This window comes from Pan troglodytes, chromosome 1 (genome assembly GCF_028858775.2).
Source record: "Pan troglodytes isolate AG18354 chromosome 1, NHGRI_mPanTro3-v2.0_pri, whole genome shotgun sequence".
NCBI classification, from domain to species: domain Eukaryota; kingdom Metazoa; phylum Chordata; class Mammalia; order Primates; family Hominidae; genus Pan; species Pan troglodytes.
This window is the reverse complement of record NC_072398.2, coordinates 163680686-163707253: the sequence shown is the minus strand read 5'-3', so window position 1 is coordinate 163707253 and position 26568 is coordinate 163680686. Positions and strand designations below refer to the sequence as shown.

The 26568-nt window shown below is 39.4% G+C and overlaps 1 protein-coding gene across 2 annotated transcripts in view; it reads left to right on the top strand.

The window, feature by feature from the left end:
* IL23R (interleukin 23 receptor) overlaps window positions 1-25364 on the top strand; it is a 166565-nt gene extending 141201 nt beyond the window's left edge. Inside the window, exons 12-14 of one of the 2 annotated variants that reach the window (XR_010153579.1) lie at window positions 23053-23170; window positions 24382-24619; window positions 24727-24990. The gene's annotated coding sequence lies outside the window, so the exon portion shown is untranslated. Of the gene's footprint in view, window positions 1-23052 lie in introns of both variants that reach the window. The other variant, XR_010153578.1, reaches the window with a different exon arrangement.
* The last annotated feature ends 1204 nt before the right edge of the window (window positions 25365-26568 follow it).

Genomic DNA, 26568 nt, shown 5'->3' with positions numbered 1-26568 from the left:
ATTACAGCAAAAGGGCCATTATATATTCAAGCAACCTCTCTCTTGGATGGTTTAAGGAAAAAATTATATCTCTAAACAGAGAGAGTGAGAGAGAGAATAAAACAAATGTGGTCAGGCGTGGTGGCTCATGCCTGTAATCCCAGCACTTTGGGAGGCCAAGATGGGAGGATCGCCTCAAGCGATCCAGGAGTTCAAGACCAGCCTGTTCAATATAGCAAGACCTTGTCTCTATTTAAAAGAAAAGAAAATGTGGCAAAATGTTAAAAATAGCTAATCTGGTAAAAAGTATAGGAGAATTCTTTGTATGTATTGTTTTCACAGTTTTTCTGGAAGTTTAAATTATTATTACAAAAGATAAGGTTCATTAGAAAGACCGCTAGGCTTAGACTCAGGAGTCCTGGTTTTGGGTTCAGATTTCCCATTATCCATCTGAGTGACATTTGTCATTTCACAGAATTTCTCTGGACCATGCCCCTCTTCTGTAAAATACAAAAGTTATTTGTTTTAACTGTGGATTGGCATTCCATTATAGAAACAAATAGCACACTCATTCCTCTAAACTGAGTGGTTTCTATTTCTTCCCTGTTACGAGCAGTGCTGCAGTGAACGGCTGTATTCATTGTTCTGTGTGCTCACGTGCAGGTGTGTCCTAGGGCCAGCCACGTTGATCCATGTGGGTAAACTAAAAAATGTAACATCGAGTGAAAAAAAGCACACTGAAAATACATTAAATATGATTCAATTTATGTAAATTTTCAGACACTAACATACATCATAAAAGTACAAAAACATACATCAGATTGATATATGCCAACATCACCTTAGAGCTTACCTCTGGGCAGAAAGGGAGAAAGAAGGAAGGAGTAGAGTGGGCTGTAGTTACATCTATGTTTTTTCTTCTTGAGAGAGTGAGAGATTGATCTATGGTAAGGGTGGGTTCAGCTAACGACTCTTGGTGTCTTCCAGCGCTAATGATTTATAATTAAGTTAGATTTGTAACCTTAAAATACTTTATAGCCTTTACCTTGCTTGTGAGTGTGTATAGATTAAACAGAATTCAACAAGCACGTGCTGAGAAAATTCTTTACCCAGGGCATTGAGCTACCTACAGTATAGTTAGAGGGAAATAAAACATGGTTTGGAATGCTTTGAGGGAAAGAGGACTCTGATGTGGTATTAAAGATAAGGTTGGTTAATCATTTCCTTGAGATAATGGCACATAAGCTACAATTAAAGGAGAAACTGGACATATGAGGGAGGGAGGACTTTGTTAGCGCTATACTTTTAGGCATATATTCCTTATGTGAATATTTATTCTTAGCATTGTTGGCTCAGTGAATGGCCTAGGAAAGTTACATTTCAGAAGGAAACATGTTATTACACATGGGAATCGATTGGTCCTCCATGAGTACCTACAATTGAATTCTATGTATTAAAACAGCAGAAAAACACATACAAATAGAAAATATTTTTAATCAAGGACTAGTATCCAAAGCAAAACAAAGTGGAAATTTGGTAATTATCCTGTGAATTTCTGCAACTTAACAACCAAACTGGATAATTTGAGCAAGGAGTTCATCTATTGATGTGTGCACACCCTTACAGCAAAACATATCTCTCTATCTCTGAGAGTCATCTTAGGCAATTGTGAACAGAAGGCGTTTATCCATCAGGGCTCTTTTAGTACCAAAAAACAGAAAACCTGACTCCAATGAACTTAAATGAAACTAAAAGGTCCAAGGATAGATTTTTAACTTCAAGCACACCTTGATCCAGGAGCTCAGGCAATGGCATTGTAAGGGAGCCTAAAGACCCCCTCTACCCATCTTTGGGGTTTTGGGTTTTTGATTTTTTGTTTTTGTTGATTGTTTTGTTTTGTTTTTTTGAGATGAGTTCTGGCTCTGTTGCCCAGGCTAGAGTGCAGTGGCGCGATCTCGGCTCACGGCTCTCCTCCATCTCCCGGGTTCAAGCAATTCTCCTGCCTCAGCCTCCTGAGTAGCTGGGATTACAGGCACACACCATTACGCCCAGCTAATTTTTGTATTTTCAGCGGAGACAGGGTTTTACCATGTTGGCCAGGCTGCTCTCGAATTCTTGACTTCAAGTGATCTGCCTGCCACGGCCTCCCAAAGTGCTGGGATTACAGACGTGAGCCACCGTGCCTTGCCCATCTTTGTTTTTAAGTAAAATCTTCTGCTGGGTCTAGGAGCTGTTACTGAACCAAACTTCGGTGGCACAGCAAAGCCAAACACTGACATCAGGATTTGCAGCTGGAGAAAATGAGGCATTTATTGCAGGGCACCAAGCAAGGAGAATTGGCAGCTTATGCTTAAGATCAGAACTCCCTAATGGCTTATAGGTAAGAGTTTTTAAAGATGGGGAGGCAGGCTGGGCACAGTGGCTCATGCCTCTAATCCCAGAACTTTGGGAGGCTGAGGTGGGAGGATTGTCTGACCCCAGGAGTTCAAGACCAGCCTGGGCAACATGGCAAGAATGTGTCTCTATTAAAAAAATAAATAAATAACATTTTTTAAAAAAAGATGGGAATTCAAAGGTTACAGGCAAAATCATAAATCAGTACATGGAGGTTATATATTAATTTGACCTAAAAAGGCAGGACCTCTCAAACTGGGGTGCGGGGTGGCAGTGGCCCACAGGTCATAGGTGGATTCAAAAAGATTCTCTGATTTGTGATTTGTTAGGGAAGCAAAGCTTTGTCTAAAAACTTGGCATTAGCAGGAAGAAATGTTGAGCTCTGGCCTGTGGGCAGGACTTCCTTCAGGACCCTCAGGAAGAAATTTAGGACAAAGGATGGTGATCAGAGTTCAGTCCTCAGTGTTCCCTTATCTGAGGTCTATGTGCCAGCAGATGACATTTTCCATTGGGTAGCGGTCCAGGTTTCTGAAAAACAACTTGGGGACGGAGATGTTATCTTTAGTTTCTACATGGAGCCAAACATTTTGGGACTTTAACTTTCCTGGCTATTGTTTTAAGCTGTTATTACCTTCTTGCTTATCAGGTTGCTCATGTACTTCTCAAGGCTAGCTGGGTGCCTGGAATTTCCCTTGAAGGAACTCAAGACTTTCCTTTATTTCCATGTTTGAAGGAAGTCCCCAGGAGGCCCCTAAAAGGGTTCCCTGCTCCATCTCAACCAAATTGATACAAGATAGATTAATAGGACAAAAGCATACAGGTTTTATTAATTTTACATATACATGGGGATCCTCACAAGAGAGGGAAGACCCAAAGAAATGGCCAAAGCAGAAAGCTTTTATACCTTTCAGGCGAAGAATGATACATTTTGTGAAGAAATGACAAGACTGGGTCTGGGCTAGGGGCAGTAAATTCTAGGGTAATCACTAAGAGATATATGGAGGGCTGTAAGGCTAGTGAAAGAGGAGGATTATTTTAGTAAGCTTATTTATTCGGATCCATTGCAGCATCACTTCTCAGTCATGGCTAATAAGGGTTATCTTCTCATGCTGGAACAGGCAAGGCAGCTCTTTCTTTCTTTCTTTCTTCTTTCTTCCTTTCTTTCTTTCTTTCTCTCTTTCTCTCTTTCTCTTTCTCTCTTTCTTTCTTTCCTTTAAGTTCTGGGATACATGTGCAGAATGTGCAGGTTTGTTGCATAGGTATACACGTGCCATGGTGGTTTGCTGCACCTATCAACCCATCATCTAGGTTTTAAGCCCCACATGCATTAGGTATTTGTCCTAATGTTCTCCCTCCCCTTGTCCTCCACCCCCTGACAGGCCCCTGTCAGGGGATGTTCCCCTCCCTATGTCCATGTGTTCTCATTGTTTACCTCCCACTTTTGAGTGAGAACATGCGGTGTTTGGTTTTCTGTTCTTGTGTTAGTTTGCTGAGAATGATGGCTTCCAGCTTCATCCATGTCCTTGCAAAGGACATGAGCTCATTCTTTTTTATACCTGCACCTTCCTTTCTTTTTTTAAGAGATGAGGTGTCACTTTGTTACTCAGGCTGGAGTGGAGTGGTGTGATCATAGCTCACTGCAGCCTTGAACTCCTGGGCTCAAGCAATCCTCCTGCCTCAGCCTCCTGAGTAGCAGGTGTGCACCTTCACGCCTGGCTTGAAGGCAGCTTTCTCACAGGAATTTTTATGGCTTGCTATAGGTAAGAAAGGGCAGTTCAGATGGTGCTTTCTGCAGCTGCTGCTTCTCAAGTGCTTTCAGCTAGAAATAAAGTGCAAGCTGAGCATTTTGGAGCATTATATCCTTAACCTCTTCAGCATCAAGACTGTTTCTCCCCATTTCTTGTCTTGTCTTTCTGCAATGTTGCCATCATTTCTAGGCTTACACATATACCTCCAGACTCAGGTCATCCTTACTGTTACAGTCCTGGAAAAACAAGACAGCCTCAGCTCAGTAGTTCCCATACAAATTCCAATGTTTAGATTGTTTGGCATAACTGGAGTCACATGCTTATCCCTGAACTAAATAATCATTGTTGCCAGGAAATATGGTATTCTCATTGGCCAGGTCAAGTCACATGCTCACCAGAGAGGTGATGGGGAACTAGCTCCACTCTTGCGCGTATTGGGGAGGAGATATTCTCAGTCAACACTTCTCAAACTTGAATGTGCCTTCAAATTGCCAGGGGAGCTTTTAAAATGCAGGTTTTTCCTAGCACTTTGGGATGCCAAGGTGGGCACATTACTTGAGCTCAGGAGTTTGAGACCAGCCTTGCCAATATGGTGAAACCCTGTGTCTTCTAAAAATAAAAAAATTAGCCGAGCGTGTTGGTGTGCGCTTGTAGTCCCAGCTACTAGGTAGGCTGAGACAGGAGAATCGCTTGAACCTGGGAGGTGGGGGTTGCCGTGAGCTTAGATCGCACCGCTGCACTCCAGCCTGGGTGGCAGAGCGAGACCCTGTCTCAAAAAAATAAGTTAATTAATTAATTAAATAAAATAAAAAATAAAATGCAGATTCTGATTCAGCTGTTCTGTAATAGGCCCAGAGAGGCTGCGTTTCCAACAGCCCTTTTCAGATCAGACTCCCAAGGTGCATACTAATCTGCTACGTATTACGAGTGTAGTTAGTTGAAGTCACTACGGTAGTAGTAGCAGTCGTAGTAGCACAGTAGTTAGTTTGCACTAGGCCCCTAATATGAGGGTCCTAGTGCAAAACGAGAATGTGGGGCCCATCAGTCAACAATTATTAAGAATTTAAAAAAAGTGATAACAAAGCATTTAACCAAACACAGAGCTATTCTACTCTTGGAGCGTGTGCAGCTTCACATGCCCATGGAGCCAGCCTTGATTGTAGCCTTCTGTTTTGACGAGTTTGAGTTGGAACCAGAACAGGATTGCTGTAAACAGTAGGGGAGAGGCAGAGGCAGAACCTGTGGTCCTTCTCTGCTCTCCTCCAAACAGATTTGGCCTCATCTTTGAATGAATGTTGAACATTTGAAAACCAACCACCTTTCTGCAGGAGCACTAGTTATCCGCCTGTTTGTGGAGCCCATATATCTCAATCCAGTTCTCGTCAGGAGATCCATGAAATGCTGACCTTTTATTCTTAATTGCCACTGACTTTGCCTCCATATTAGGCTAGATGTTCTTGCTCTGTGTCTCCAAAGGCCTTTACACTTTCACAACCATAACCCTTCGCATGTATTATTTCCATTAACTAGTTTGGTCGTCTGTCTTTCCTCCTGGACTATAAGCTCAAGGAGGGGTAGAGACAGTGTCTGTCTTGTTTATCTTTGTGGCCCATTTCTTTAGTATGGTGCCTGGAGTAACGCTTCAAATATACATTAACTGAGTTGACAATTAGAGTAATAGTTAACATATCTGGCATTGTCAGATGTTTTAATTTTAGCCATTTTGGTGGGTGAGAAGTGGTATCCTATTGTGGTTTTAATTTGCATTTCCCAGATGACTAATAAGGTTGAGCACCATCTCATGCATTTATTGACCTTTTGAATACCCGCTGTATTCGTGTGCTAGGGTTGTCCTAACAAGGTACCACCGACTGGGTGACTCAAACATCAGAAATTTACTTTCTCACAATTGTGGAGGCTAGAAGTCTAGAAGATTAAGGTGTTGGCAGGTTTGCTTTCTTCTGAGGGCTCTCTCCTTGACGTGTAGAGGACTGTGTTCTCCCTGTGTCTTCACACGGTCTTCCCCCGTTTGTGTGTGTCCTAATCTTCCCTTTATAAGGACAGCAGTCATATTGAATTGGGGCCCACCCCCTGACCTCATTTTAACTTAATTACTTCTTTAAAGGCACTATCTCCAAATGCAGTCACATTCTGAGGTACTGGAGTTGGGGCTTCAACATATGAACCTGGGGGGATACCATTCAGCTCATAACATCTTTTTTGTATGAGTGTCTCTTCAAGTCTCTTGTCCATTTTTCTTTTGAGTTATCTGCTGATAGAAGCTCTTGATATCTCTTTGACTCGAGCCTTTTCTTCAAGCCCTCTGCTGTTGGTTACATGGGTTACAACTATCTCCATCCATTCTTCTAATGATATCTTCCAATAAATTGAAGTCCCTAATTTTAATATAGTCCAATTTGTCAATGTTTCCCTTTACGACTAGCGCTTTTCTTTTTTCTATTTAGAAAATCTTTGCTTCCTCCAAAGTAGTGAGACATTCTCTATGTCTCTTCAAAACTTTTGTTTGTTTTACATTTTATATTTAGACATATGATCCACCTGAAATTTCTTTTTATGTATGGTGTAAGGAAGAGTTCAATATATATTTTTCGAAACATATATTTAATTGATCCAGCACCATTGATTGAAAAAAAAACCGTATTTTCCTCTCTGCTCTTGCATTGGATCTATAAGTTATTCCGCAGAAAAATTGGTATTTTGATAACATTAAGTCTTTAAGTCTATGGTTTTATTATCATGAATTCTGCTTAGGACTTCTTGATATTTATCTTTCTTAAATCTGTGGCTTGATAACTTTTGTCATTTTGGAAAACTCTCAGAGATCATCTCTTCAAGTATTTCTTCTGCTATATTCTTTTTCTTCTCTCTGTGGAACCCAGTTACATGTATGCTAGACCTTTTTATTCTGTCTCATATGTCTCTTAGATCTTTTTGTCTTTCCCTGCTTCAGTCTGCATATTTTGTTCTGGCCTATATTCCAATGTACTTATTTTCTTTTCAGCTGCATCAGTTCTTGCTTTGTAATTGTATTTTTTCAGTCCTAGAATTTCCATTTGATTAATTTTTATAGTTTTCACTTCTCTGCCAAACTTTTCCATTTTGTTATTTAATTTCTTAAACATTAACTTCTTAATTTAATTTGTTTAGTTTTATGAGAACTAAAATGCTCATTAAAATACACATTTAAAAATTCCAATATTTATATCTCCCATGGCTCTTTCCAGTTAGGGGTCAATTATATATTATTTTTGTAGGCCTAATTATTTCTTAACTCACCTCTAAACATTTGTATCTGAAAAATTATAAGAGCAATTTGAGGCTTTGGAAAATGTTCTCTTCCTCCACTGAAGATTAACATTTGCTTCTGGCAGCAAGTTTGGCCAGAAGTAGGTCATCTTAATGCAATCTGGGATTAAAATAATCCAAAGCTAGGCCTCAGTTCTTGTGAAGTCTGTTCTCATTCACATTTATTCCTGAGATGATGCCCTTCAGGATCCCCGCTGAATGCCTGAAGTGTCTACCAGGGAAACTTTTCTAGCTTTGTCTTTTTTTTCCTCCACTTTTTTTTTGTCCCTACAGCTCACAGGACACCTCATGGAGCTCCTCAGCCACCAGCCACTTTGTCGGGTTCCTCTAAGGGGAAAGAGAGTCCAAATACCAGGCTCACATATCTAGGTTTTCTTTTTCTTCCAAGACTTGGTCCTTCAAATTCTGTCTTCCCTGGTCTCTTGTCAATTAGGTTTGGATGGGAAAATATATAACTAGAATTGGTTTCTTAGAAGCTGACTTTCTGAGATGGTTCTATTGTCAGGTCTGTTGAGTTGTGCTCAGGTGTCTGTCTCTTGGTTGCCTCCTGGTACTGCCTGAACAAAGAGCATCATCACCAATCCTTGTGTGATGGTTACTACTGAGTGTCAACTTGATTGGATTAAAGGATACAAAGTATTAATCCTGGGTGTGTCTGTGAGGGTGTTGCCAAAAGATATTAACATTTGAGTCAATGGGCTGGGGAAGGCAGATCCACCCTTAATTTGCCTTAGCTTCCAGCGAATATAAAGCAGGCAGAAAAATGTGAAAAAGAGACAATGGGCCTAGCCTCCCAGCCTACATCTTTCTCCCCTGCTGGACGCTACCTGCCCTCAAACGTCAAACTCCAAGTTCTTCAGTTTTGGGACTCAGACTGGCTCTCTTTGCTCCTCAGCTTGCAGACAGCCTATTGTGGGACATTGTGATAGTGTAAGTTAATACTTAATAAACTCATATATATATGTATGTGTACATCACACGCACACACATAAACATATCCTATTAGTTCTGTCCCTCTAAAAGAACCCTGACTAATACAGATTTTGGTACCAGGAATGGTTCTAGAGGAACAGAATATTAAGGATGGAGTTCTTTAGTTGGTTTTGGGGTTTCTGGAGTTGGCTGCTTAATATGATTAGACCCCAAAATGCTAGGGACTGTACTTCCAATAGTATAGATAACACTGATAGTCCTTGGCATGAACTCTTTAGAGAGTTTTGCAAAATAAATGCATTTGATGCTCCTAATTCACCGCTCATGAGAGGCAAGGAGTTTAGTGACTCTATACATAGTAACTTTGATCATATGTGGAGAACCAAGGAACATAATGAAGCCGGTTGGTTGCTCCTAAACTCAGTGGACAAAGTGATTAAAGAAAATGATGAAATCAGGGATTCTGTCTCCTGGCTTCAGAAGCAGATACTGAGCCTCAAATCTGCTAAGATTTCCCTGAGTGAGAGTCTTGTCTCCTGTAGAGAAAGAGCTGAAATTGTGGAAAAACAGACACGCGCTCTTATTGTGTGAGTGGCTGACCTGCAGTGAAAGATGCGTGCACAGCCTCACCAGGTGTCTACTGTTAAAGAGAGGGCATTGATTGGAAAAGAATGGGACCCTGCAACTTGGAATGGGGACGTGTGGGAGGACCCTGATGAAGCTGAGGACACTGAGTTTGTAAACTCTGATGAACTTTTTTGCCAGAAGGAACAGCTTCCCAATCCCCAGTAGTGGCAACATCCCCCCCTGGACCCACACTGCCATCAGCCTTTCCACCTTTGTCTGAGGAGATAAACCCTGTGCTGCCTGAGGCAACAGTGATGGCCTCCCCTGAGGCAGTTGCCAGGCAAGGTAATGCTGATTTTCCTCAGAAGTCACCCTCATCACCTCTGTTTGCTTCTAGACTTACAACTAGATGAAAGTCCTGGCGGGCCCCTAGAGGTGAGGTTGAGAGTGTGACCCATGAGGAGGTGTACTACACTTGAAAAAAACTGTGAGTTTTCTAATTAATATAAACAGCAATCTGGAGAACAGGCATGGGAATGGATATTAAGGGTATGAGATAATGTTGGAAGGAACATAGAGTAGGATCAGGCTGAATTTATTGATTTGGGCCCACTAAGTAGGGACTCTGCATCTAATGTTGCAGCTCAGGGAGTTAAAAAAAGGTTCTAATAGTTTATTTGCTTGGTTAGCTGAAATATGGATTAAAATATGGCCCACTGTGAGCGAGCTGGAAATGCCTGATCTCTCTTGATTTAATGGAGAAGAAGGGATCCAAAGGCTTAGGGAGATTGGGACAGTGGAGTGGATTAGTCACTTTAGACCTTTCATCCCAGGGAGGATCCAGAAGATATACCCTTAACTAATGCCTTGTGAAATAGATTTGCAAGGGCGGCACCTGCATCTTTGAAGAGTCCTGTAATCGCTCTTCTCTGTATGTCAGATCTAATAGTGGGAACTACAAAATTTAAATACAATGGGAATGATCAGATCACAAGGTGGCAGGGGCCAAGTAGCAGCACTCGACTGTCAAAGGCAAGGTGGATGTAGCTCCTGTAATGGACAGCAGAGGCAAAGCAGAAATCAGAATAGTCTGACTCATGTAGAACTCTGGCATTGGCTAATTAATCATGGTGTTCCTAGAAGTGAAATTGACAGGAAGCCTACTGCATTCCTACTTAAAGTACACAAACAGAAAACTTTTAGGTCAAATGGACAAAAGACTAATTTGAATTATAAAAACAGAGAGTCACAGCCCCTCAATCAATTTCCAGACTTGAGCCAGTTTACAGACTTAGAACCCCTTGAATGAAGGGGAGCCGCATCCCCTTGGAGAAGGACCCCACTACATTACCGACAATTTATTCAGTGAATTTTTCTCCCATCCTTCCCCAAGGAGACAGCTGACTTTTTACCAGGGTAACTGTGCACTGGAGAAAGGGAAATGATCAGACATATCAGAGACTACTTGTCACTGGCTCTGAGCTGATGTTGATTCCAGGGGATCCAAAATGTCACTGTGGTCCTCCAGTTAAAGTAGGGGCTTATGGAGGTCAGGTAATTAATGGGCTTTGGCCGAAACTGAACGTTTGACTATGGGTCATCAGGTCACCATGCGACCTGAACTGCCTATCATGAACTGGGTGCTTTCTGACCCATCTAGCCATAAAGTGGGTCACACACAGTAGCATTCCATCATGAAATGGAAGTGGTATACACGTGATCCGGCTCAAGCAGTTCCTGAAGGCACAAGTAAGTTACATGAGGAAGTGGCTCAAATGTCCATGATCTCCACTCCTGCCACCCTGCCTTTTCTCCCCCAGCCTGCACTGATGGCCTCATGGGGAGTTCTCTATGATCAGTTGACAGACGAAGAGAAGACTAGGACCTGGTTCACAGATGGTTCTGCACAATATGCAGGCACCACCCAAAAGTGGACCTGAAGCACTATAGCCCCTTTCTAGGACATCCATGAAGAACCGCAGTGAAGGAAAATCTTCCCAGTGGGCAGAACTTCGAGCAGTGCACCTGCTTGTGCACTTCACATGGAAGGAGAAATGGCTAGATGTGAAATTATATACTGATTCATGGGCTATAGCCAATGGTTTGGCTGGATGGTCAGGAACTTGAAAGAAGCATGATTGGAAAATTGGTGACAAAGAAATTTGGGGAAGAGGTATGTGGATGGACCTCTCTGAGGGGTCAAAAACTGTGAAGATATTTGTATTCTGTGTGAATGCTCACCAATGGGTGACCTCAGTGGAGGAGGAGTTTAATAATCAAGTGGATAGGATGACCCATTCTGTGGACACCACTCAGCCTCTTTCCCCAGCAACCCCTTTCATCTCCCAATGGGCCCATGAACAAAGTGGCCATGGTGGCAGGGATGGAGGTTTCGCATGGGCTCAGCAACATGGACTTCCACTCACCAAAGCTAACCTGGCTATGGCCACTGCTGAGTGCCCAATTTGCCAGCAGCAGAGACCAACACTGAGCCCTCGATATGGCACCATTTCTTGGGGTGATCAGCCAGCTACCTGGTGGCAGGTTGATTATATTGGACCTCTTCCGTCATGCAAAGGGCAGAGGTTTGTCCTCACTGGTAGACACTTACTCTGGGTATGGGTTTGCCTATCCTGCATGCAATACTTCTGTCAAGACTACCATCCATGGACTCATGGAATGCCTCATCCACCATCATGGTATTCCACACAGCATTGCCTCTGACCAAGGGACTCACTTTAGGGGTAAAGAAGTGTGGCAGTGGGCTCATGCTCATGAAATTCACTGGTCTTACCATGTTCCCCATCATCCTGAAGAAGCTGGATTGATATAATGGTGGAATGGCCTATTGAAGTCACAATTACAGTGCCAACTAGATGACAATACTTTGCAGGGCTGGGGCAAAGTTCTCCAGAAGGCCGGGTATGCTCTGAATCAGTGTCCAATATGTTACTGTTTCTCCCAAAGCCAGGATTCACAGGTCCAGGAATCAAGGGGTGGAAGTGGCACCCCTCACCATCACCCCTAGTGATCCACTAGCAAATTTTTTGCTTCCTGTTCCTGCAACATTATGTTCTTCTGGTCTAGAGGTCTTAGTTCCAGAGGGAGGTACGCTGCCACCAGGAGACACAACAATGATTTCATTAAAGTGGAAGTTAAGATTGCCACCTGGACACTTTGGGCTCCTCCTACCTTTAAGTCAACAGACTAAGAAGGGAGTTACAGTGTTGGCTGGGGTGACTGACCCAGACTATCAAGATGAAATCAGTCTATTATTCCATTACAGAGGTAAGAAAGAGTATGCATGGAATACAAGAGATCCATTAGGGTGTCTCTTGGTATTACTATGCCCTATGATTAAGGTCAATGGGAAATTATAACAGCTCAATCCAGGCAGGACTAAAAATGACCCATGAAGGTTGGGTAACTCCACCAGGAAAAAAAAAAAAAAAAATATATATATATATATATATATATGTATATTCATGAGATCTGTTTGTACAGAATTCTTTTGATCTCAACTTTCTGACTTTGATGATAACAATGTTACTTTCCTTCTGGTACAGGGAGGACATCTTCCATATGAGAGTTTTATTTCCTGTTTTCTGTGACATTTCACAATCGCTTGGTCAAGTCTTATTGTGAAGTTGTGGAGTGTGCCACCTTACTCTCCCTGCATCTTTTTTTTTTTTTTTTTTTTTTTTTTTAGATAGAGTATCACTCTGTTGCCCAGACTGGAGTGCAGTGATATGATCTCGTCTCACTGCAACCTCCACCTCCCATGTTCAAGTGATTTGCCTGCCTCAGCCTCCCCAACAACTGGGATTACAGGCACAGACCACCACGCCCAGCTAATTTTTGTATTTTTAGTAGAGACAGGGTTTTACCATGTTGGCCAGCCTCATCTCGAACTCCTGGCCTCAAGCAATCCACCCTCCTTGGCCTCCCAAAGTGTTGGGATTACAGGTGTCAGCCACCACGCCTGGCCCCCTCTGCATCTTTCTGCCCCATCCACAGAGTACCCATTCTCTTCTTCCTCCAAGTCATTCTCCTCTCTGTTTCAAGAGTGACTTAAAAAGAGGATTAGTTCAATGTTTTCAGTCCCTCAATAGTTCTCTTTATAGTCCAGGACAAAGGACAACTATCTTCCCTGGAGGTAACATGCCTCTCTGCCTTTGTCCTCTGCCAGGAAAACCCTTCTTGCACCTGCTGTTTTTTTTTTTAAGGTACCTTGAGCTTAAAGTAATCTTTATGCCAAAGTGGCATATTTTGAGGTGACCTATTCTACCGCCATTCACACCTCGTGAATTTTTGTGTCTCACAGGAATTATGCAAACCTCCCCAAGCTCAACCTGCACTTTGACTTCTTGCTTCTAACCATACTATTCCATCACCATAAATGGTCCTTCCACAATCTTTTGTGCCTGCAAACTTCCTATTCATCCTCCTGGACCCACCTCAAGTGTCACATCCAGTGCCACTCTGTTTTTGATTCCCTAGGAATGAGTCAGATCCTCTTCGGATTATTGCCATAGCAGTGTGTATATTTTGTAACTTACTCTTGCACATATCATGCTTTTAGAAAAATCTTTATATCTGTTTTCCTCCCAAAATTGAGAACAGACTGAGGACATTAAATTCTACCCATCTTGATATTCTCAGCAATTAGCACTGCACACTAAATGATTGGTTAAACAAATGTTCAAATATGAGCTTGAGGAAGATTAAATTGGCAAGAATGATTAGAAGAATAATACAAAGGCAATGAAATCAAATACTAGTAATGACAATAGGAATACATAGAATATCAAGGTGGCAAAGTTAAAAGGATTTAACAATCAAGTAAAAGGAAGGAGAGAGGAATACACAGAATTGACTCCAAGTCAAAATTCTTTAGTTGTACACCCTTTTGAAAATCTAAAGGAAGTTAAAAACATTCATTCCTGAAAAAAAAATGCACATATGCCTTTTTGCATATTAAATGAGGAGATTCCTTTCTTAAATGTCCTCAACTCAAGTTTACAGACCACTTTAAACTGTGAGACTAGATGGTTTGCAAGGTAGTGATACCATTAACTGACCTATGAACATCTTGAAAAATAGCTGGGTTAGAGGAGTAGAGGAAAGTTGGGTTTTAATCATATATTAAGTTGGTACAAAATAACTGTAGCTTTTGCATTAAAAGTGATGGAAAAACTGCAATTTCTTTTGCACCAACCTAAATAGAAGCCCCTATAGTGTTCACAGATTTGACTATTTTGGAGATATCTGAGGTGCACGATGTGTAGTAATTTGTAGTGATGCCAAGGCACATTCGAATCCTGAAGCACTGCTACAAAACAGCAACTCACTTAGTAGCCCAGCTGGGAGCCTAGCAAATAAACCTCAACTTATTTATATATTGGTCCTACCAAAGTGAAAAAGATCAGTTTATGAAGTGGATATATGCAAAGGAAACTCAAAACTCTAAAGGATAAGTTTAAATTATTGACGGAAACAAGCATTTTCCATGAGAGAATTTGTAGATATATTAATTCATGTTGACTCTCAAGGTTTACTGCATTTGAGTTTGGAGACAGAGGTGTTTGTTAAGTTGAAACAGCACTAGAAAAGAAACTGAAATTAGGATTGTGATTTGAGAGTCTTTCCTGCTAAGGAGTGCATTTCAACAGATCTAAGTGTGAGATTACTAAATGTGATAAGCAGAATTCTAAGATAGCTTATGATTCTCCTTCCCTTGTATTCACACCCGTATGTAGTGCCCTCCTCTTTGAGTGTGGGTAGAAACTGTGACCCGTTTCTAACCAACGGAACATGGTATAGGTGATAGGGATATCACGCCTGTAATTGTGCTACTTCATATGGCAAAAGTGAAGGTATTTTGCAGCTGTAATTAAGGTCCCTAATCAGTTACCTTTGTGTTAATCAAAAGGGAGCTTATCTAGGATAGACCACATCTAATCAGACGAGCCCTTTAAAAGAGGGACTGAAGCCCTCCCTGAGTTCAAAGAAATCTTCCTGCTTGCCTTGAAGAAACAAGCCACCAAGAGTTCATCAGATGCAAGGAAATGAATTCAGCCAACAACCCTGTTGAACTTGGAAGAGGACAAAAACCTCAGATGCTATCATAGCCCCGGTCCACACGGTGACTGCAGACTTGTGAGACTCCAAACAGAGAACATAGTTAAGTTGTGCCTAGACTCCTGAGCTGCCAAAACCATAAGATGATAATGTATTGTCCCAAGCCCTACATTTACAGCAATTCATGACGTAGCAGTAGAATACTGATACACCAAAGGAAAGAGAATATGGAGAGAAGCAAAGATGGTAAAAAAAAAAAAAAAAAAAAAATCTGACAAATGACAAATGTACCTGCCTTTGAATGACTGGGGAAAAAAATAAGGACAGTAAGGGGGATTAAAAGGGAGGATGATCAGGCAGAGACATCCAGAAAATAATGAAAATAATATGGCAGACTAGACTGATACAGGAAGCTCTCTCTAACTCCAAACAGATAGAAATCCTATTATTTTTTCTTTTTTTTCCCAATGATCTAAACATGTTTTTTAATTGTTTAAAATATATAGCCACGCAAAAAGCAAGAAAGAACAACCCCATGTGCCAGAAATGAAAAGAGGCCCAAAGTAAGGGCATCAAGTGAGAGAGAAAACAGAACAGCTCACAGGAGTAAAAGAAACAATTATAGGCCTTTAGGACTGGAGTTTTAATACCGCTTAGGAGAGTTAAGTGATCAGTCTTGGACCTGTGCTTGATGGAAAGCTTGCATAACCCTGGGAACCACACAGGGCTGTCCTGTTAGTGAGAATGGGAAAAAGAAAACTCCACCAAAACAACACAATAAGACAATAAAAAGAAATAAGAAGAATTAGAAGTGAAGAGACAAAGGTTTCACTATTTTTAGGTGATATAATCATTTGCATTTAAAAGATACAAGATAAACTATTATAACCAATAAAATAAACTGTTATAACAGATTGTTATAAAGTTTACCAAAACAAGATCAGTATATAAAAAGCACTAGTGGGCCAAACGTGGTGGCTCATGCTTATAATCCCAGCACTCTGGGAGGCAGAAGCAGGCGAATTGCTTGAGTTCAGGAGTTCAAGACCAGCCTGGGCAACATAGCAAAATCCCGTTTCTACTAAAAATACAAAAAAATTAGCTGGGAGTGGTGTTGCATTCCTATAGTCCCAGTTACTCACGAGGCTGAGGTGGGAGGATCACCTGAGCCCAAAAGGTCAAGGATGCAGTAAGCTGAGATCGTGCCACTGCACTCCAGCCTGGGCAACAAAGCGAGACTCTGTCTCAAAAAAAAAAAGTGTCCCTTGGTTCCAGCAGCACCCAATTAGAAAATGTAACCAAAAGAGTTCTTTTATCATAATGACAAACAACAAAGTTAGAATTAACATAATAAGTAATGCCAGAATTTTGTGTATAAAAAATTTTAAGTAAACATTATTTACAAAATAGGTATAGCATACATATAGCTCAAAATTCAAAGATACAAAAAGAAATATAACTTTAAAATCTCCTCCCATCTTTCCCAGCCATCCAATTTCCTTTTCTGGGGCAGTCACTCTTTTTTTCTTTTGCATTTTTTTTAGAGATATCCTAGGCATACATAGGCAAATATCTTTTTCTTATTGTTTTACAAAATGACAGCATAGTAGAACATTCATCTGCACTTCATTTTTTTCACATGTGAATATATCTTGGGGATAATTCACATCAGTACAAATAAAGCTGTTTCATTATTTTAAAGTGAAGCATCATATTCCTTGTATATAACCAACACCATATAAATGGAAATTGGTACCAACAATGCTATTGCAAAAATCCCTGGACATACATCATTTTCCACATTTCCAAGTGCAAGAATATTTTAAGTTCAAATTGCTAGATGAGGAATTGTTAAGTCAAGGGTTATGTGCAGTTAAAATTTTGATAGCTAAAACAATAGCCCTCCATAGAGGTTACGCTAATGTACATGGCCACCAGCAATGTAGGTTAAGGTACTGTTTTCTCCCAATTTTTCTCTCCATCTCAGTGTTTTTTTTTTCAAGTTTTTATCTTTGTCAATATGATATGTAAAAAAATGGTCTCATGCAAATAAAACAGGGAAAGAAATACTGCTTCACATTCACTAGGATGGCTATAATCAGAAAGATATAACAACAGGTTTTGGTGAGGCTGTGGAAAACTCAGAACCTTCATACACTACTGATAGTAGGAATTTAGAATGATGCAGCCATTTTGGAAAACAGTCCGGCAGTTTCTTGAAAACTTAAACATAATATTTAACCCAGCAATTTTACTCCTAGGAATATACTCGAGAGAAATGAAAATGTATGTCCATGCAAAAATTTGTATATGAATATTCACAGCAGCATCATTCCACCAAAACAGTAGAATAATCAAAATGTCTATCAGCTGATGAATGGATAAACAAAAAGCAATACAATGGAATGTTGTTCGTCTCTAAAAAGGAATGAAGTACTGATACATGCCACAATACAGATAAACCTTGAAAACGTTATGCTAAGTAAAATAAGCCAATTGCAAAAGACCACATATTACATAATTTCATTTGCATTAACTATCTAGAATAGTCAAATCTATGGATACAGAAAGTAGATTACTGTTTTGCAAGAATGTGGGGTGCAGGGAGAGAGGGGCTGAGGATGATAACTAAAGGCTACAGTATTTATTTTGGGGGTGATGAAACGTTCTAAAATTGATTGTGCTGGGCACGGTGGCTCACACCTGTAACCCCAGAACTTTGGGAGGCCGAAATGGGTGGATCACCTGAGGTCAGGAGTTCGAGACCAGCCTGACCAATATGGTGAAACCCTGTCTCTACTAAAACTACAAAATTAGCCAGGTGTGGTGGCACATACCTGTAATTCCAGCTACTCAGGAGTCTGAGGCAGGAGAGTCGCTTGAACCCGGGAGGTGAAGGTTGCAGTGAGCCAAGATAGCGCCATTGCACTCCAGCCTGGAGCAAGAGGGAAATTCCATCTCAAATTAGGAAAGAAAATTCATTGTAGTGATGGTTGCACAACTGTGAAACTATTGCAAAAATGGTCTTGGTATAGTTTTAACGTGTATTTCTATTATTAATAGTGAAGTTGAACATCTTTTCATATATTTATTAGCCTTTCAGGTTTCTCCTCCTATGAATTGTCTATTTTTATCAATTACTTATTTCCTATTCATTTTCTTTTCTTTATCAATGTACAGGAGTTCTTTGTGCATTTTAGCTTCACTGAGATGCTTTACAGATTGGCAAAAATTAGAAAGTTGATGTGGCAGGCAGAAAAAAAATGACCTCCCAAAGAGATCTACATCCTAATCCCCAGAGTCTGTGAATATGTTAGGTTACATGACAAAAGAGAATTAAGGCTGCAGATGGGATTAAGGTTGTTAGTGAGTTGACTTTAAGATTGAGAGGTTATTCAGGTCAGCCCAATGTAGTCACAAGCATTCTTGTACTATGGAAGGAGTGAGAAGTAAGAGTGTTAGAGTAATAGGAGGTGAGAAGGATTTGACTGGCCATTGCTGTGTTTGCAGATGGAAGGAAGCCATCATAAGCCAGAGTGCCAGTAGCTCTAGCAGCTAGGAAAGGCAAGAAAAAGAATTCTCTCCTAGAGGCACCAGAAGAGAATGCAGCCCTGCCAACACGTTGGTTTTTAGCTCAACCATACCCATTTCAAACTTCAGACCTTCAGAACTGTAAAAGTTTGTATTGTTGTAAGCCAGTAAGTTTGTTTGTTTGTTTGTTTGTTTTGAGATGGAGTCTCGCTCTGTCACCCAGGCTGGAGTGCAGTGGCGCGATCTTGGCTCACTCCAAGCTCCGCCTCCTGGGTTCACGCCATTCTCCTGCCTCAGCCTCCCAAGTAGCTGGGACTACAGGCGCCCACCACCACGCCCAGCTAATTTTTTGTATTTTTAGTAAAGACGGGGTTTCACCATGTTAGCCAGGATGGCCTTGATCTCCTGACCTCGTGATCCACCCGCCTCGGCCTCCCAAAGTGCTGGGATTACAGGAGTGAGCCACCGCACCCAGCCATTAGCCAGTAAGTTTGTAGTAATTTGTTGCAAAGCAACAGGAAACAAATAAAGTTGGATAAGACAAAATTCTGGAAAGGATGTGGGGAAACATATTTTTATGTGGTACTCATATGAGTGCCAACTGGCACAGCCAATTTTGGAGAGCAATGTGGTAGTACTTAGTACAATTGAGTGGGTGCATCTCTTCTGACCCAGCACTTCTGTTTCTGGATACGCACCTCATAGAAACACCCAGATATGCACACAAGGGACATACATTAGGATGTTCTTTTATCAAGTTATTATTTGTGGTAGCAAGGAATTGGAGGCAACCTAGAAGCCCATCAATATGAGCATGGCCATGTAAATGTGGCTTATGCTGGTGATGGAATGCTATGCAGCAGGCTGAAAGAATGAAGCTACTTGTAGCAACATGGATTGACTATAAAAACATAATGTTGATGGAGAAAAAACTTAAAAGTAGCATTAAATCTATAACATACTACCATTTATTTAAAATTTTAAAGCATATAGCAATGTATTTTATCACAGATCCATATGTATGTAAATAAACACAAGGGATGTGAATTGGGAAGATATTTATAAATAAGAGTGTCAATGGAGTAGAAAGAAGAATAGCATTGAGATGAATGATAAATGAGGGGAAAAGAAAATAAGATAAAACAAAAAATTAAAAGGGGATGTGGATTTAAAAAGACAGTTGCATACTGTGAACTCCGTATACTGACAATTTTACTCAACACAATTCTGTACATCTAGGGCAGGGCGCGGCAACTTTTCTTTAAAGGGCCAGATAACAAATATCTTAGGCTTTGCAGGTCATGCAACATTCACAATCTCAAGGGTTCAGTAGAAAAAAGCTACTAGATGGGCAAAGAAGCACAAATAATAAGACTCATAACTAGGAGAAAAGTCAGCAATAGAAACAGACCCAGAAACAACAGAGATAACAGAAATAGCAGACAAGGATTTTACAACTATTATAAAAATCTCAAGGATTTAAAGAGAAAAACTAATAATAAGAGAAACTGAAACTATAAAAAATAAATGTAATTTCCAGAGCTGAAAAATACTTTAATATCTTACTTATGTAAAAAACTAATTGGATGGATTTCACAGATTTGACACTGCAGAAGAAAAAGCAATGAACTTGGAGATATAGCAATCAGCAAACTGAAGCAGAGAAAAAAAGGACTGAAAAAAAAGTGAATAGAGCCTCAGTGACCTGTAGCACAGTATCAAACACACCAAAATTATGTAATTAGAATCTAGCGATGGTAGGCAGAAGAAACAACTGAAGAAATAAATCTGAAAAGTTTTCCAAATTTGGCAAAAACTACAAAACCACAGATCCAAGAAGCTCAATAAATACTAAGCAGAATAAACACAAAGGAAACCACACCAAGGCACATCATAATATAATAGTTGAAAATCCATTATAAGGAGATCTGAAAGGCATTAAGAGAAAAAAAATTACATACAGGAATGCAAGATTAGACTTAACACTGACTTCTCAACAGAAACAATGCAAGCCAGAAAACTATGAAATAATATATTTAATATGCTGGGAGGAGGAGAAGTAAACCTAGAATTTTACATACAGTAAAAAAAATTCTTCAAAAATGAAGGCAAAATAAAACAATTTTTAAGAACACAAAAGCTAAGAAAGTTTGTCAAGAGCAGACCTGTCCTATAGGAAATATTAAAATAAGTTCTTTAGGCTGAAGGGAAATGATACCGGCTAGAAACTTTGATCTATACAAAGGAATAAATAGCACTTGCAATTGTAAATATATGAGGAAATATAGAAAATTTTGGGTTTTATATTTTTTAATTTTTTAAAAGATAACTAAGTAAAGCAAAAATAGTAACAATGTATCATGGGGCTTAAAACATAAATGAAAGTAAAATGTACAATCAAATAGTACAAAAGATATAAGGATAGAAGCATACTGTTGTAAAGTTTTTGTATTATACATAAACTGGCCTACTATTTGAAGGTAGACTGTGATAGATTAATAATAATACATATTTTAAAACTATCAGACGTATGAAAAGATGTTTGCAGTCAAAGATACACAGTGTAAGGCAATGAAATATCATTTTTTACATGTTAGATTGATAGATTGATAATTACAGAAGATTTATAGCATTCACTATTAGTGATAATGTGGCATGCTAGTGGAAGTATGAATTACTATAATTTGGATAGTAATGTGGCACAATCCATTAAAGAGAAAAAGCTCATATCCTTTGATTCAACAAGCTACATGTGAGATTATGTTACCCACAAATAAAAGCACCATATATTTGTACAAGTATATGTGTAAGAATATTTTTATTTTGGTGAATATGCTGCATTTTGGGGGAGACAAGGGGGCAGGTGGGAATTAGAAACCTGAAGACCTGTAAATAAGAGAATGGTTGACTAAATCTTAGTACATGCATGGTATGGAATACTTGTAGCTATTGAAAAAAAAAAATGAGGCCAGGCGCGGTGGCTCATGCCTGTAATCCCAGCACTTTTGGGAGGCCGAGGCTCTACTAAAAATACAAAATACAAAAATTAGCAGGGTGTGGTGGCACATGCCTATAGTCCCAGCTACTTGACAGCTGAGGCAGGAGAATCATTTGAACCCAGAAGGCGGAGGCTGCAGTGAGCTGAGATCATGCCACTGCACTCCAGCCTGGGCAACAGAGTGAGACTCTGTCTAAAAAAAAAAAAAAAAAAAAAAAAGAGAGAGGAAAAAAGAAAAAAAATGAGAGCGCTACTACGTGCATTATGGAATGAAGTTTGTGTCATGTGGTAAAAGGAGAACGAAAGATAGATGGATGGACAGATAGGGAAATAGAATAGCTCAATTTGTTTAAACCTAGAATATATTTTCTGTATGGCTTAAATATAAAAAAAAACCTAAAACGCTTTTATACATCTATAAAGCCATGAAGAAAAATGTGGAAAGATTCTCATAAAACTATTATTTGGGAAGGAGAGACTGGAGGGGAAAGGAAATATCATTAACATTTGATACTACTCTGCAGTGTTTGATTTGTAGAAAAGGATACTTAATTGAGATTCTTCCTGCCTCTTTAGCAGAAGTCCTACAGGCCAAAATAAAAAAACTAATGCATTCCCCACTGAAGACAGTGGTACTTTGGACCAGTGACTTCTGGTGTGTCACATGCTTCTCTGTTTCCTAAGCTGAGCATTCATTGTCCCTGTTCCACCATTTTATATCCTTGGAGCAAGGCAGGGCGAGGTGGGAGGTGCAGGTAACCTGGGTTTTTTACTTGTTTGTTTGTAGGCTGTGGACCCAGAGGAGGCATATCTTACTAGGTAGCCACCACTGCTCATTTTTCAGAGAGCTTGGATCTCAGCTGGATGCCATGACTGGACAGGACTTTGGGTTGTCTCATTTGGGAAATCAGAGTATTTTCTATGTATGAGAAGCATGGAAATAAAGGACATTTGAAGCCAGAAGAGTGGAATGTAGAAAAGAATCTTAATGATTATACATCCACATTTCAGAGTACTTCTCATAGGGCTTCTGTTGATGTACTCTACAACAAACCAAAAACAAACAACAACAACAACAAAAATGAGGAACATATGTGTGGTTTTATGTGGGAATGTTTGTGAGAAATTTGCCTTTTATGCAAATCACTCTCCTTTTTATAAGAACTTGCCAAAGTTCTGCACCACCAAAAGTTCTGGCTCTGATGATCAGGTAACCAGCCATGACATGATGGAATCTGTGAATCCTGTAACATATGTTTAGATTTAGCTGCTAAGAATAGCAGAGCCAGTTTGTGAATAAAGTTTATGTTGTGTAGGACCCTGCAGCTATCACAGCTTTAAATTTACCTCATGTCTCACTTTACTCTTTAACCTTTATGTTCATTTAACAAGGCATCCAGCAATCTAAAGACCTCTCAAAAACGCACTGCTGCTCTCCAAGACATGGCAATTTCCATGTGGTTTGTTCATCTTTTTTTTTTTTTTTTTGGACAGAGTCTTGCTCTATTGCCCAGGCTGGAGTGCAATGGTGCCATCTTGGCTCACTGCAACCTCTGACTCCTGGGTTCAAGCCATTCTCCTGCCTCAGCCTCCCGAGTAGCTGGGATTACAGGTGAGTGCCACCATGCCTGGCTAAGTTTTGTATGTTCAATAGAGATGGGATTTCTCCATTTTGGCCAGGCTGGTCTTGAACTCCTGACCTCAGGTGATCCACCTGCTTCAGCCTCCCAAAATGCTGAGATTATATATATGAGCCACTGAGCCTGGCCAGTTTGTTCCTCTATAAACAATGTTTGTGTTTGTTAAATGTCAGTTGTGGAGAAGGTATAAGTCTACCTTTTAAGAATTATGGAGATTATTCATAATCTGAGAATCTGGTATTGCACTATTTTAATTTTATATAAACTTTTTCAATACATAACACTACAAATATATTCAGGAGTTATGTTGGTGTCCTATAAGTTTAATACTTTGGAGAGATGACTAAAACTAACAAAGTAAAAACTTTTAGAAATGAAACTTTTACAAAATGAGGCAGTTAAGGTTGAACAGTTAATCTTAGATTCTGAGTTTCCTCATTATAAGTAAAAGTTTAAAATGATGTTAAAACCATCTTACCAAGTTTAACGAGTGCCAGCATTCATTTGATGCCCTAAATGACTATGTTAGCAACCACCTCTTAGTATTTATCCTGACAACTGACACTTTAGGAGAAGCACATCTCAGTTATTCATAGAATAGTGTGATTACGTATTTTCAGGGTGTTTGGTATCAGCAATGAACCAAATTAGACATTTAAAGTAATGGAACTATACCAGAAATGGAAACTGAACTAGTATTTCCTAGAAAAAACTTTGTCACTGTCACTGTGGTTATCCACTTAATTGAGCTTTTGATTTACAAGTACGTTCATTTACCTAACAGCTACACAGAAGACCATATCATACCCATAGACTTAAAAATGATTACATTAACAATCATAGTTGACATTTTGGGTTGTATATTAGGCTCTTGCTTCATCAGGCATCGTCTACCATCTAGGGTTTATTCTTTAGAAAGCACAGAAGCAAGTTTGTCTTTGTTGTTATTTTTGTTTTCGTTGTTATTTTTGTTTTTGTTTTTTTCTCTAACTAGACAGGCAACCACTGACAAAAGCCATGCCTGTATTAGTGAAACTCCCAGATATTAATAGGAGGAGAAGGTAGAAAAAAGAAATGGGGAAATAGAAAGGCCTCTACAGATGGTGATTTCATACAGAAAGGTTACCGACTTGCTAAGAAAAATTATATTTAATTTTCCAACTAATTTTTAACTGTCGAAAAGTGTGAAGATTGAACAACACCTACAATCCTGTTGAACTGGCCAGAAAGAATGGGATCTCTCCAGAACAAGTCAGTTCAACTCAGTAAATACTTATTGACTACCTGCCCTGTACCACTCAGTGTGCCAGATGCTGAAGATGAGGGATCCTTGCGTGCATAGAGTTTATAATCCAGGGAGCATGCAGGATAAGAGAACCACTGTTATCAATGGCAATCAGTGCAAGTCTTCACTTGATAATGTAAGTCTAAGTTAAACAATATACTGATGGACCTAGAGCATGATAATTTCTCAAATAATATTTATGTAAGAGTTGTCATCTTCTGACTTTTTTTTTCTTGCATCTAGGGAAAAGAAGAGAATAAAGAAGGTTATCATTGCTACCTGCATCTTACTGTATTCTCATAATTTGTTGTGCTTGCTTAACAACCAGATTCAAGTTCTTTCCTCAATAGCTCTCATCTGTTCCCTCAAAGAATATGCCTTAGATGCATTTGAAACACCATTTTGTGTCTGACTTCAGCAATTTTGTAAGATGCTGCCATTAGAAGTTAATAGAGCAGTGGTCTTTCAACATTTTAGATGGTATACTCCTTCAGAAAAAAAAAAAAAGCATTTTTGAGAAATATCCCCAACATATGTTTGGTTGTTTTTTTATTTCCTTGAAAAACATATGTATGCCGGGCGCGGTGGCTCACGCCTGTAATCCCAGCACTTTGGGAGGCTGAGGTGGGCAGATCACGAGGTCAGGAGTTCGAGACCAGCCTGGCCAATATGGTGAAACCCCATCTCTACTATAAATACAAAAATTAGCCAGGCATGGTGGCGCGTGCCTGTAGTCCCAGCTACTCAGGAGGCTGAGGCAGGAGAATCACTTGAACCCGCGAGGTGGAGGTTGCAGTGAGCTGAAATTGTGCCACTGTACTCTAGCCGGGGCAACAGAGTGAGACACTGTTTCAAAAAAAAAAAAAAAAAAAACAGAAAAACATATGTATATTTATATGTGTGTATACACACACACACACACACATGCACACACAAATATATAAATTAAATTTTTAAATGAGATAAAGAGTAAAATGCATTTTTGAAATTATTGATTTATTAACAAAACTAAAAGCCTTCCTTCTCACTAAAAAGTGTTGAAAAATCCATGAATTATGCAAGATTGTTATAACATTTGGCTATCATAATCTTATTCTTGATATCAATCAGTTTTTAAAGTAATGAGAAGCTGCTGCATTTTTATATTTTTTAACAAATGGATTTAAAATCCACTGAACTGCTCAATTAAAAGATTGAAACAAAATAGCAAATTGTTTCCGAGTTTTTAAAAGCATTTTCTGTGATGACAATCATAAAATCTTCAGTAAGAAAAACACACAATAATGGGAACACTTCGAAATATTTGTTTTCAAATCGTCTCTTCATAACAACGTATCACTTGGTGTGAAAATTACCTTGAAGAAACAACAACAAATAAACCTCTGGGGTTTTTTGTTCTTCAAAAAGATCTATTAGATAACATGTACTGAGAGCCATATATCAATACAGAAAAGATCAGCAACTTTAGGATATTTGGGGTTTTTTTGTAAAAATAAAGAAAATAACTCGCTTTAAGACAACTTTTAAAATCTTTGTTACAAATGATTTTTACAATTATGTATCATCTCATTACAAAGTAATATTAAGATTCTAGATTCTACGATTTAAAAGATTTTAGTAAAATTATTCATGTAGATAAATTACTAAAGCATGTAAACTACAGTATGTCACAATCCCATAAAGACAATCTACTGTACATTGTTGATTCCAAGATGTACATTTTTCATATTTAACATCTCAAACATTGAGAGCAGTTTTAAGGTAATGCCCAGAAGCGTGGTATGCAGTTGTCCGCTTCTGCAGGCTCAGCAAACCTGTATTGGGCTCAGTGGACTAGAAGAAAACTCCAGAGACAACGGGGTGGGGGAGGGGGGGACTTAAAAAAATATTCGATAGATAATATACATATGTTTAAAATCTAAATTTTATTTAGAGATATCTAAATAAAATCTCTAAACTAAATAAAATTTTAGTTTAAAAGATTCTAAATGTTGAGAAAGCATTGTTATTGTTTACCTGGCAGTTCTTTTTATTTCTTACTAGCGCATAAATAATGGTATGTCTTATAATTAAGGAAGTCTTAGA